Raw genomic sequence first — 10885 nt, 5'->3', positions numbered from 1 at the left:
TTATATTTAAATTAAAAGTAAAGCATACTTGTAGGTAGATTTTTTTATTTGCAAATTATTTGGCATGTGCGTGTGCTATTTTAAATTGCTTGTTTTGAAAGCTATTGAATTGAGAAATTAAAGGCAATTGTATAAAATTTGTATAAAAAAGTATTGAATTAAAATAAATGCAAATAATTGGTATTGATTTACCACAATAAATTAGGAAAAACCAAAGGCAAGAAAGGAAAACAACAAAGATTTTATATATATAAAGGAAATTTAAATTATAACTTACTTCGTTAAGTTTTCCAAATGTAGATACAAATGTTTGGCGAAAATCTAAAAAAATAAAGAAATTTTTATTTAAAAAAGAGTTTTCCAATAAATTTACTTAATTTTGGTTAAAATGTCTAATTTTTAAATTATTTAAATGCTAAATTTATTTATTTCTGCTCTACGAACTAAACTAGAACTGAACTAGAACTGAACTAGAACTGGACTAGAACTGGACTAGAACTGGACTAGAACTGGACTAGAACTGAACTAGAACTGAACTAGAACTGAACTAGAACTAAACTAGAACTGAACTAGAACTAGAACTGAACTAGAACTGAACTAGAACTGAACTAGAACTGAACTAGAACTGAACTAGAACTGAACTAGAACTAGAACTGAACTAGAACTGAACTAGAAACTGAACTAGAACTGAACTAGAACTGAACTAGAACTGAACTAGAACTGAACTAGAACTGAACTAGAACTAGAACTGAACTAGAACTGAACTAGAACTGAACTAGAAACTGAACTAGAACTGAACTAGAACTGAACTAGAACTGAACTAGAACTGAACTAGAACTGAACTAGAACTGATAACTGAACTAGAACTGAACTAGAACTGAACTAGAACTGAACTAGAACTGAACTAGAACTGAACTAGAACTGAACTAGAACTGAACTAGAACTGAACTAGAACTGAACTAGAACTGAACTAGAACTAGAACTGAACTAGAACTGAACTAGAACTGAACTAGAACTGAACTAGAACTGAACTAGAACTGAACTAGAACTGAACTAGAACTGAACTAGAACTGACTAGAACTGAAACTAGAACTGAACTAGAACTGAACTAGAACTGAACTAGAACTGAACTAGAACTGAACTAGAACTGAACTAGAACTGAACTAGAACTGAACTAGAACTGAACTAGAACTGAACTAGAACTGAACTAGAACTGAACTAGAACTGAACTAGAACTGAATTAGAACTGAATTAGAAACTGAACTAGAACTGAACTAAAACTGAACTAGAACTGAACTAGAACTGAACTACTAACTAAACTGAACTAGAACTGAACTAGAACTGAACTAGAACTGAACTAGAACTGAACTAGAACTGAACTACTGAACTGAACGACTAGAACTGAACTAGAACTGAACTAGAACTGAACTAGAACTGAACTAGAACTGAACTAGAACTGAACTAGAACTGAACTAGAACTGAACTAGAACTGAACTAGAACTGAACTAGAACTGAACTAGAACTGAACTAGAACTGAACTAGAACTGAACTAGAACTGAACTAGAACTGAACTAGAACTACTAGAACTGAACTAGAACTGAACTAGAACTGAACTAGAACTGAACTAGAACTGAACTAGAACTGAACTAGAACTGAACTAGAACTGAACTAGAGACTAGAACGAACTAGAACTGAACTAGAACTGAACTAGAACTGAACTAGAACTGAACTAGAACTGATCTAGAACTGAACTAGAACTGAACTAGAACTGAACTAGAACTGAACTAGAACTGAACTAGAACTGAACTAGAACTGAACTAGAACTAGAATTGAACTAGAACTAGAATTGAACTAGAACTGAAGTAGAACTGAACTAGAACTAGAACTGAACTAGAACTGAACTAGAACTGAACTAGAACTGAACTAGAACTGAACTAGAACCGAACTAGAACTTAACTTAGAACTAAACTAGAATTGACCTGGAACTGAACCTTTAACTATATGTTTCCCAATCTCATTCAGTTATTATAAGTTTTAATGACTTATTTTCCATACATAGTAATTTGCTTTTCCAAAATAAAATAAATTTAAATTATAAATTGTAACTTCAGATTTCTTTTCTGATTGTATGTTGTTTTTTTCGTCAGTTTGTTTTTCTTTTCTTTAACAAAGAACAAATAATTCGCAAAAAATGTGAAAGAAAAAAGCAAGAAAAACATAAAAAATGTATATTTTTTATTATTTTTCTTCTTATTATTTTGTTACTTTGTTTTCTCTGAAAATTAGCATGATTTTCCAGTCATGTGGTTTCATTTAAGTAAAACTGGCAGGATTTTTCTTTTTATATGTAGAGATTTTTTTGTTGCTTCTTGTATTTTTTAAAGATTCTTTTTATTTCTTTACTTAGCTGATAAGATGGGTTTCAGTTACAATGTAATACTTTTCCACTATTTTTTTGTTCTTGACTCTTTTTTCCCGCGCTACTCTACTTTATTATGTGTAACTGCTGGTGTCTTATTTTGTAGCAACATCTTTAGCTGCAAAATGTCAGCCAAACATCCAGCCTAGACTATGGCTTGGATTACATCCGAACACAAACACTCTGAGTCACTAGAGTCTTTAAAGGGGTCTAAAGGAAAAAATATACGACGCACCATGAAGTGGAATGAAAAATTGTAGGTTTAACAGTGAAAATGTTACTAAATCGGATTAAAACGTAAAAGCTTAAACCTTCTGTTGGTTTTTTTGCAACGTCTTTTTTTGCGCGCACTTCTTTTCCGAGTTTTTTCTTTGTCTTCTTTATGTCGTTTTATTTTACAAAATAAAATGGTATAAAATTCTAAGTAAATTGTTGTATAAGGAAATTATTTTTTATTTTATTAATTGTGTGTGTGTGCTAGTTTCGCAAGAAGGCTTATATAAATAAGCCAATGTCTTGAGATTTTTAAGAAAATTTTAACTCGAAAAGAACTAGATCAGCACCAGAACAGAACTAGAACTGAACTACAACAGAACTAGAACATAACTAGAACAACTAGAACAGAACTAGAATAGAACTAGAACAGAACTAGAACAGAACTAGAACAGAACTAGAACAGAACTAGAAGAACTAGAACAGAACTAGAACAGAACTAGAACAGAACTAGAACAGAACTAGAACAGAACTAGAACAGAACTAGAACAGAACAGAACAGAACTAGAACAGAACTAGAACAGAACTAGAACAGAACTAGAACAGAACTAGAACAGAACTAGAACAGAACTAGAACAGAACTAGAACAGAACTAGAACAGAATAGAAGACAAACTAGAACAGAACTAGAACAGAACTAGAACAGAACTAGAACAGAACTAGAACAGAACTAGAACAGAACTAGAACAGAACTAGAACAGAACTAGACAGAACTAGAACAGAACTAGAACAGAACTAGAACAGAACTAGAACAGAACTAGAACAGAACTAGAACAGAACTAGAACAGAACTAGAACAGAACTAGAACAGAACTAGAACAGAACAGAACTAGAACAGAACTAGAACAGAACTAGAACAGAACTAGAACAGAACTAGAACAGAACTAGAACAGAACTAGAACAGAAACTAGAACAGAACTAGAACAGAATAGAACAGAACTAGAACAGAACTAGAACAGAACTAGAACAGAACTAGACAGAACTAGAACAGAACTAGAACAGAACTAGAACAGAACTAGAACAGAACTAGAACAGAACTAGAACAGAACTAGAAACAGAACTAGAACGAACTAGAACAGAACTAGAACAGAACTAGAACAGAACTAGAACAGATCTAGAACTATAACAGAACTAGAACAGAACTAGAACAGAACTATAACAGAACTAGAACAGAACTAGAACAGAACTAGAACAGAACTAGAACAGAACTAGAACAGAACTAGAACATACTAGAACAGAACTAGAATAGAACTAGAATAGACTAGAACAGAACAGAACTAACAGAACTAGAACAGAACTAGAACAGAACTAGAACAGAACTAGAACAGAACTAGAACAGAACTAGAACAGAACCTAGAACAGAACTAGAACAGAACTAGAACAGAACTAGAAACAGAACTAGAACAGAACTAGAACCTAGAACAGAACTAGAACAAGAACAGTAACTAGAACAGAAACATAGAAAGAATAGACAGAACTAGAACAGAACTAGAACAGAACTAGAACAGAACCTAGAACAGAACTAGAACAGAACTAGAACAGAACTAGAACAAAACTAGAACAGAAACTAGAACAGAACTAGAAAGAACTAGAACAGAACTAGAACAGAACTAGAACAGAACTAGAACAGAACTAGAACAGAACTAGAACAGAACTAGAACAGAACTAGAACCGAAACAGAAAGAACTAGAACAGAACTAGAACAGAACTAGAACAGAACTAGAACAGAATAGAAACAGAACAGAACAGAACTAGAACAGAACTAGAACAGACTAGAACAGAACTAGAACAGAACTAGAACAGAACTAGAACAGAACTAGAAACAGAACTAGAACAGAACTAGAACAGAACTAGAACAGAACTAGAAACAGAACTAGAACAGCACTAGAACAGAACTAGAACAGACTAGACAGAACTAGAACAGAACTAGAACAGAACAAGAACAGAACAAGAACAGAACTAGAACAGAACTAGAACAGAACTAGAACAGAACTAGAACAGAACTAGAACAGAACTAGAACAGAACTAGAACTGAACTAGAACAGAACTAGAACAGAACTAGAACAGAACTAGAAGAAAACTATACAGCATTTTCAGAATTAAACTAAACCTGATCGAGAATTAATCGAGAACTGTTCTGCAATTGATGGAGAACTAAACTAGAAATGACTCAAAACTGATATAGGATTTATAGCAAAATTTCAAATTCGTCTTTAGCCCAACATTTTCGACGAATAAACAAACTCAGCTGGAGGCATGTTGCAATAGAGAAACACTCAACTAGAGCAACAATTTAAATGCATGTTTTTCTAGCTCTTGAAAGTATGTATATATTGTTGCTGTTATTATTGTTACTGTTGTTGCCTTAGGTTGTTTGTTTTTGTTATAGCTGTTTGCTGTTGATGTTGCTGCCTGTTAGAGTTGTTGTAGTTTTATTCAAAAAGTTGCAAATTGCAAGTAAAGTCATGGTAAGTATTTTCAATTTTTTGGATTTGTTTATGTTGGTTGCTGCTGCTGTGTTTTGTTTTCTCTCTCTCAATTCGACAGCAGCGTTTCAAGAACGTACATGATTTTAGTAGAGAAAATATTAAAAAATAAATAAATAAATGTGTGTTTTTTCTAAGTATGTGTATGTGTGTAAGTTTGTATGTTTTTAAGTGTGCGTGTGTATGTACAACAAAATTCGTTTACCCCCCCATTTTGAAAATGTATATAGATCAGCTGTGGATTTAACATGTTAAATGACTTTGAACTACATTTACACAGATACATACAAACATTCTAAAGCAATTTCCTGCAGTACGGAGTAACTATCTTCCTACTTAACATTGAACAACTTGTAATGTGTTTAATAACCACTCTACACCTTACATTATAGAATAGAGAGAAAAGTGACTCCCTAGCGACAATTGTGTGCTAACTAGTTACATTGACTCCTTGTAAATCTGCTGGGTTATTACAATTACCATTTTACGCTCTCTTCCTACATATATAGACTTTTTACATTTTCATGATTTTCATGTACTTTTAACGAAAAGTAAAAAAGAAAAAAACTGTTAAAATGAATTCAAACAAACCTTTAATAGAATTTTTGTTGTTTTTTTCTTCACTTCTCTACATTTCTTTTCCATCCTGTTAAAAAAAAAAACTTTATTTAGACTTTTTTAACAAGAAAAACAGCCTTTGGGATATAACACTACAATTTTTTCAATTCGACAGAAATTTTTAACAGGATTTAACAAAAAAGGACCTTAAAGTATCTACAGAAAATCAAGCAACCCATAGTGCTTTTAAAGAACTTTTAAGCTCGCTCTCATATGTAAAAAACGCCAGATTTGTAAGCGTGTAACAAGTTGATTTTATTTAGTATTTTTTTTTCTTAAAGTTTTTGTGCTCATCTTATGTGGAAAATTGCTTTCCTGGGAGGGTTTTTTCTTGCTGTTATAAAAAACCAGCAAATCTCTTTATTTCTTTCTTTTTCTTCAACTCAATGTTTTCCCTTGATCTCATTGCACATTTGAAAATTTAATTTGATTAAAAAATTGGCAACATTTTGATATATTGCTTATGAGCTTTTTATGTTGGATTTATATTTCAGTTTCAGTTTTTTTTTTTTTTCTTCATTTCTTAGATTTCTCTATAAAATATTTGCTAAAGTACTAACACTAGATACCATTACTACTACAAATACATTACAGCAACTTTCACATAAGAGTAAAAAATTAAAAAAAAAAAACTTTAATTTTTTTCCTACTTAACTAAAATACCAGCAAAAAAATTATATAAAATAAAAAAGAAATAAACTTTTTAAAGTATTACAAATTGCTAAATATGTTTCTGTAAGCCACATATACCCAACTCTACATTACTTACATACATACATATATACATACTTATATTCTTTTTGTAGAAAAAAATTACAAAAAAAATGAAAACAGCAACAAATTGAAAGAAACCATTAAGTGTTTAACAAGTGATGAAAGGTTAAAGAAACCAAAAAAGGAAAAAAAGTTTCCTTAATCAAACATGATGTTTATTTTGTAAACTTTTACGTTTCCTCTTGGGGGAGATTCTAACAAGAATAACAACAAAACAACATTTTATAACAACTCAGACATGTAAAAAAAATATTTGATAATTTAGAAAAAAAAAAAATAAATTAACAAAAATTTAATTGAACTGCATTAATACCAAACTTTTCTAAAGAAAACTGACCTTAAACAATATTACTTCAGTACTAGATCAGTTTTAGGTCAGTTCTAGTTCTGTTCTAGTTCTGTTCTAGTTCTGTTCTAGTTCTGTTCTAGTTCTGTTCTAGTTCTGTTCTAGTTCTGTTCTGTTCTAGTTATGTTCTAGTTATGTTCTAGTTCTGTTCTAGTTCTGTTCTAGTTCTGTTCTAGTTGTCTAGTTCTGTTCTAGTTCTTTCTAGTTCTGTTCTAGTTCTGTTCTAGTTTGTTCTAGTTCTGTTCTAGTTCTGTTCTAGTTCTGTTCTAGTTCTGTTCTAGTTCTGTTCTAGTTGTTCTAGTTCTGTTATAGTTCTGTTCTAGTTCTGTTCTAGTTCTGTTCTAGTTCTGTTCTAGTTCTGTTATAGTTCTGTTCTAGTTCTGTTCTAGTTAGTTCTGTTCTAGTTCTGTCTAGTTTGTTCTAGTTCTGTTCTAGTTCTGTTCTAGTTCTGTTAGTTCTGTTCTAGTTCTGTTCTAGTTCTGTTCTAGTTCTGTTCTAGTTGTTCTAGTTCTGTTCTAGTTCTGTTCTAGTTCTGTTCTAGTTCTGTTCTAGTTCTGTTCTAGTTCTGTTCTAGTTCTGTTCTAGTTCTGTTCTAGTTCTGTTCTAGTTCTGTTCTAGTTCTGTTCTAGTTCTGTTCTAGTTCTGTTCTAGTTCTGTTCTAGTTCTGTTCTAGTTCTGTTCTAGTTCTGTTTCTAGTTCTGTTCTAGTTCTGTTCTAGTTCTGTTCTAGTTCTGTTCTAGTTCTGTTCTAGTCTGTTCTAGTTCTGTTCTAGTTCTGTTCTAGTTCTGTTCTAGTTCTGTTCTAGTTCTGTTCTAGTTCTGTTCTAGTTCTGTTCTAGTTCTGTTCTAGTTCTGTTCTAGTTCTGTTTCTAGTTCTGTTCTAGTTCTGTTCTAGTTCTGTTCTAGTTCTGTTCTAGTTCTGTTCTAGTTCTGTTCTAGTTCTGTTCTAGTTCTGTTCTAGTCTGTTCTAGTTCTGTTCTAGTTCTGTTCTAGTTCTGTTCTAGTTCTGTTCTAGTTCTGTTCTAGTTCTGTTCTAGTTCTGTTCTAGTTCTGTTCTAGTTCTGTTCTAGTTCTGTTCTAGTTCTGTTCTAGTTCTGTTCTAGTCTGTTCTAGTTCTGTTCTAGTTCTGTTCTAGTTCTGTTCTAGTTCTGTTCTAGTTCTGTTCTAGTTCTGTTCTAGTTCTGTTCTAGTTCTGTTCTAGTTCTGTTCTAGTTCTGTTCTAGTTCTGTTCTAGTTCTGTTCTAGTTCTGTTCTAGTTCTGTTCTAGTATGTTCTAGTTCTGTTCTAGTTCTGTTCTAGTTCTGTTCTAGTTCTGTTCTAGTTCGTTCTAGTTCTGTTCTAGTTCTGTTCTAGTTCTGTTCTAGTTCTGTTCTAGTTCTGTTCTAGTTCTGTTCTAGTTCTGTTCTAGTTCTGTTCTAGTTCTGTTCTAGTTCTGTTCTAGTTCTGTTCTAGTTCTGTTCTAGTTCTGTTCTAGTTCTGTTCTAGTTCTGTTCTAGTTCTGTTCTAGTTCTGTTCTAGATCTGTTCTAGTTCTGTTCTAGTTCTGTTCTAGTTCTGTTCTAGTTCTGTTCTAGTTCTGTTCTAGTTCAGTTCTAATACATTTCTAGTTTAGTTATTTTTCAATTCTAGTTCTTAGCTCAATTCAGTTTAGTTTTCCTTTGAAAAAATCATTTCCGTTTCCTTTTGTTGGAAATTTCTTTAAGCTAATTTAAATAATTCTTTGAAAATACTTTAGGTACAATTTTGCCTTTATTTGATTAGTGGATTTGGTATTATTTAGAGTATTTCTTCTTCAATACAGCTTAAGCAGACAATTCAATTTTATGTTATTCTACTTGGTATACTTATATAATGTATGCCATAATATTGGTTTTATTTGACACCCCTTTTTATTTTGTATTGTATTTCTTTGTAAATTTTATGATTTTTTCTCTTTTCTAAAGATTCTTCTTATTGTCTTAAAGTTTTATAACATTAGCATAACATAAAACAAAAATGATTTCAACAGAAATCTATCTGTATAAAGAATATAAATGTCTATATTGAATGTACTCTATAGATCCTTAAAGAATCCTTGCAAGTTTCAGTTATTGTTCGAGGAGGTATATTTGCCAGATTGCTTGATTTGCATTTTTAAAAAAATATTATCGTTTGATTTCTCTACATCATTGTTACAAAATTGTTGCAAAGAAAAATATATTGGCAAAAAAAAAAAAACAAAATGTTTAAGGATGGCAACAAAATGTGGGGAGAAAAGGACGAACTATGAATGAAACTTTTAAAAAATAATATTGTTGTTAGAAGTAGGAACTGTTTTTTACTACTTTGCTGCTGGTACTTGTTTTGTTAATGCTACAACTTGAACCACTTAAGCTGCAAATTGTTAAAGGTAGAAACGAATAGGAAACTACTCGTAAGAAAAATCCTTTAACTCCCAGCTCTTGCTACTCCCTCTGGCTTTATGTTGCTGGTTGTTGATGTAATAAAAATTCATGATTTTTATAAGAAAAGAGAAAGAGGAGCAGGTAACGAGGAGGTAGCGAAATATTAGCATGCAACATAAGTAAATGTTGCAAAGTACTTTTACTTTTTTATGTTAAACTAACACAAAAACACGGTTATTTTCTGTATGTATTTCAATATTTCTTTCAGTCCGTGTGTATGTTTTTTCTCACACACAATCGTCGTTGTTGATTCTTTTGATATGCAAGTGTTTACTATAACAACACAGACACGGATACACTCACACAATTACAAACTATGTATGTGTATGCGAATAAACAAGGATTCATACACAACAGTGTATTTTATTTACACCATAAACTCTGACAGAGTTTTTTTTAGTGAGCCAACATCAACTTGATTGAAATGTTTGCTATTCCTTCCTGCCCAAACACCACCATTCCCGCTCTAACCCATCAGAAACCCACCATAACAGATTCATTGCTAAGAAGCAAAAACTACACAAAAAAGAAGAATTTCATAAAAAACGGGGAGTTGCTGGCATAAAATTTACTCGCATGGTCTTAAAAAAAGCAAAATTATGTAACGCTCAAAGGATAATAAAAATCACTTTTCTCTGTGTATGTCAGAGTGTTTTTTCTATATCCTCTTGCTCGTTATTGGCATGTGAAAGGAAAACTATGTTTTTGTATGTGCATGAGAAAATAAAATTGAATTGAAATATAAATATTGAATTTATACCGGGAACAAAATGTTTCCCTTTTAGCACTTGTTCTTCGAATACATCTCATAAATGGTTTTGCCATTGTTGGTGGATTGTTAATATGACACAAATTTAAGTTTTATAAAAAAAATACAAACAAACGTTAAAGGCAATCAAAAGGATGTTTTCCATTTAAATTGTAAACAATTTGTTGTAAGGATACAGAAGGGAGAGGGGAGATTAAAACGCGTTCGAGGAACACATTTTGTGAACTACAAACTCTGTCATAGGAAACTAGAAAAGAATTAGAACAGAACTAGAACAGTACTCGAACTGAACTAGAACAGAATTAGAACACAACTAGAAGAGAACTAGAACAGAACTAGAACAGAAGTAGAACAGAACTAGAACAGAACTAGAACAGAACTAGAACAGAACTAGAACAGAACTAGAACAGAACTAGAACAGAACTAGAACAGAACTAGAACATAACTAGAACAGAACTAGAACAGAACTAGAACAGAACTAGAACAGAACTAGAACAGAACTAGAACAGAACTAGAACAGAACTAGAACAGAACTAGAACAGAACTAGAACAGAACTAGAACAGAACTAGAACAGAACTAGAACAGAACTAGAACAAAACTAGAACTATAAATAAATTTTTTTCCAAAAAATGTAATTTTATTATTTAAAAAACTCAAGCATAACTTGAGGAGCTTATAACAGTTACATTATAAAGCATACTTTTAGGCTGTAAAATAATATGTTTTAAAACATGTTCTTCAATTAATACAATACCAATT

General features: G+C 31.8%; 1 long non-coding RNA gene across 2 annotated transcripts in view; it reads right to left on the bottom strand.

Moving 5' to 3' along the window:
* Nucleotides 1-272: 272 nt before the first annotated feature.
* Nucleotides 273-10885, bottom strand: part of LOC119609585 — an 80782-nt gene continuing 70169 nt past the window's right edge. For both annotated transcript variants that reach the window (XR_005231938.1, XR_005231939.1), the window contains exon 3: nucleotides 273-321. This is a non-coding gene — a long non-coding RNA (uncharacterized LOC119609585). The remainder of the gene's footprint in view (nucleotides 322-10885) is intronic.

Source organism: Lucilia sericata, unplaced genomic scaffold (assembly GCF_015586225.1).
Source record: "Lucilia sericata isolate MDLA Ls3-8-SP2 unplaced genomic scaffold, ASM1558622v1 Contig001010F_arrow, whole genome shotgun sequence".
In the NCBI taxonomy this organism is placed as follows: domain Eukaryota; kingdom Metazoa; phylum Arthropoda; class Insecta; order Diptera; family Calliphoridae; genus Lucilia; species Lucilia sericata.
This window is presented reverse-complemented; position numbering and strand designations above follow the sequence as displayed.